This window comes from Schistocerca piceifrons, unplaced genomic scaffold (assembly GCF_021461385.2).
Source record: "Schistocerca piceifrons isolate TAMUIC-IGC-003096 unplaced genomic scaffold, iqSchPice1.1 HiC_scaffold_939, whole genome shotgun sequence".
NCBI lineage: Eukaryota > Metazoa > Arthropoda > Insecta > Orthoptera > Acrididae > Schistocerca > Schistocerca piceifrons.
This window is the reverse complement of record NW_025729211.1, coordinates 275,001-277,500: the sequence shown is the minus strand read 5'-3', so window position 1 is coordinate 277,500 and position 2,500 is coordinate 275,001. Positions and strand designations below refer to the sequence as shown.

The following is a 2,500-nucleotide window of genomic DNA, read 5'->3' as shown; positions in this document are numbered from 1 at the left end:
GCGCGCATCAGGCGTGACGCGAGAACCTTGTGAAAGGTCCGCGCCAACACCGAGCAGACCGTAATGGGGCGAAAGTCAGCGGGGGATGTTGGTGCAGCCGTTTTCGGGAGAAGGGACGTCCGCGCGCGAAGCAGGCGTTCCGGAAGGGCGCGGGCCAGAAGGAAGAGATTCATCACTTTCACCAGGACTTCGTGCGGCAGGCGCCGCAACTCCGCTGGGGTAAGGCCGTCCGGCCCGGCTGCTGATCCCCTGGGCGGCAACGCGGCGGCGACCTCCTCATGTGTGACCGGCCCCCATATGCACTCAAGAGCGACAGGCTCTGAGTGCGGGAGGAGGCGGTCACGAATGAAGCCCGCGGTGGAGATGGGCTTCTTGGTGAAGAGGTCCGCCCAGAAGTCCAGCAGACCAGGGATGGCAGGTGGCGGCTGGAGCAGGGTGCCATCCAAGAGGCCGCGCACGCAACGTGCACGCGACCGTCGGAAGGCATCCTGCGTTCTCGCGTACTCCCAGCGGCGCCGCTTGCGCTTCTGCGTCGGCGGCGCGGCAGGCGGCCGCTTCGATGGTTGGCGCGGCCGCTGTGAGAGTCATAGTTACTCCCGCCGTTTACCCGCGCTTGCTTGAATTTCTTCACGTTGACATTCAGAGCACTGGGCAGAAATCACATTGCGTCAACACCCGCTAGGGCCATCGCAATGCTTTGTTTTAATTAGACAGTCGGATTCCCCCAGTCCGTGCCAGTTCTGAGTTGATCGTTGAATGGCGGCCGAAGAGAATCCGCGCACCCGCGCGCCCCCGGAGGAGCACGCTAAGGCGGACGCGGCCTCGCAGCAAGGAAGATCCGTGGGAGGCCAAGGCACGGGACCGAGCTCGGATCCTGCACGCAGGTTGAAGCACCGGGGCGCGAACGCCGCGCAGGCGCGCGCATCCTGCACCGCCGACCAGCACGAGGCCGACCAACGGCGAGAGCAGACCACGCCCGCGCTAAACGCCCGCACTTACCGGCACCCCTACGGCACTCACCTCGCCCAGGCCCGGCACGTTAGCGCTGACCCACTTCCCGACCAAGCCCGACACGCCCCGATCCTCAGAGCCAATCCTTATCCCGAAGTTACGGATCCAATTTGCCGACTTCCCTTACCTACATTATTCTATCGACTAGAGGCTCTTCACCTTGGAGACCTGCTGCGGATATGGGTACGAACCGGCGCGACACCTCCACGTGGCCCTCTCCCGGATTTTCAAGGTCCGAGGGGAAGATCGGGACACCGCCGCAACTGCGGTGCTCTTCGCGTTCCAAACCCTATCTCCCTGCTAGAGGATTCCAGGGAACTCGAACGCTCATGCAGAAAAGAAAACTCTTCCCCGATCTCCCGACGGCGTCTCCGGGTCCTTTTGGGTTACCCCGACGAGCATCTCTAAAAGAGGGGCCCGACTTGTATCGGTTCCGCTGCCGGGTTCCGGAATAGGAACCGGATTCCCTTTCGCCCAACGGGGGCCAGCACAAAGCGCATCATGCTATGACGGCCCCCATCAACATCGGATTTCTCCTAGGGCTTAGGATCGACTGACTCGTGTGCAACGGCTGTTCACACGAAACCCTTCTCCGCGTCAGCCCTCCAGGGCCTCGCTGGAGTATTTGCTACTACCACCAAGATCTGCACCGACGGCGGCTCCAGGCAGGCTCACGCCCAGACCCTTCTGCGCCCACCGCCCCGACCCTCCTACTCGTCAGGGCTTCGCGGCCGGCCGCAAGGACCGGCCATGACTGCCAGACTGACGGCCGAGTATAGGCACGACGCTTCAGCGCCATCCATTTTCAGGGCTAGTTGCTTCGGCAGGTGAGTTGTTACACACTCCTTAGCGGATTCCGACTTCCATGGCCACCGTCCTGCTGTCTTAAGCAACCAACGCCTTTCATGGTTTCCCATGAGCGTCGATTCGGGCGCCTTAACTCGGCGTTTGGTTCATCCCACAGCGCCAGTTCTGCTTACCAAAAGTGGCCCACTTGGCACTCCGATCCGAGTCGTTTGCTCGCGGCTTCAGCATATCAAGCAAGCCGGAGATCTCACCCATTTAAAGTTTGAGAATAGGTTGAGGTCGTTTCGGCCCCAAGGCCTCTAATCATTCGCTTTACCGGATGAGACTCGTACGAGCACCAGCTATCCTGAGGGAAACTTCGGAGGGAACCAGCTACTAGATGGTTCGATTAGTCTTTCGCCCCTATACCCAGCTCCGACGATCGATTTGCACGTCAGAATCGCTACGGACCTCCATCAGGGTTTCCCCTGACTTCGTCCTGGCCAGGCATAGTTCACCATCTTTCGGGTCCCAACGTGTACGCTCTAGGTGCGCCTCACCTCGCAATGAGGACGAGACGCCCCGGGAGTGCGGAGGCCGCCGCCCCGTGAAGGGCGGGGAAGCCCCATCCTCCCTCGGCCCGCGCAAGGCGAGACCTTCACTTTCATTACGCCTTTAGGTTTCGTACAGCCCAATGACTCGC

General features: G+C 61.4%; 1 non-coding gene across 1 annotated transcript in view; it reads right to left on the bottom strand.

Moving 5' to 3' along the window:
- The window catches only part of LOC124772395, a 6,946-nt gene that overhangs the window by 3,488 nt on the left and 958 nt on the right, over positions 1-2,500 (bottom strand). Inside the window, exon 1 of the ribosomal RNA XR_007013988.1 lies at positions 1-2,500. This exon is cut by the window's left edge and continues 3,488 nt beyond it; it is cut by the window's right edge and continues 958 nt beyond it. This is a non-coding gene — a ribosomal RNA (large subunit ribosomal RNA).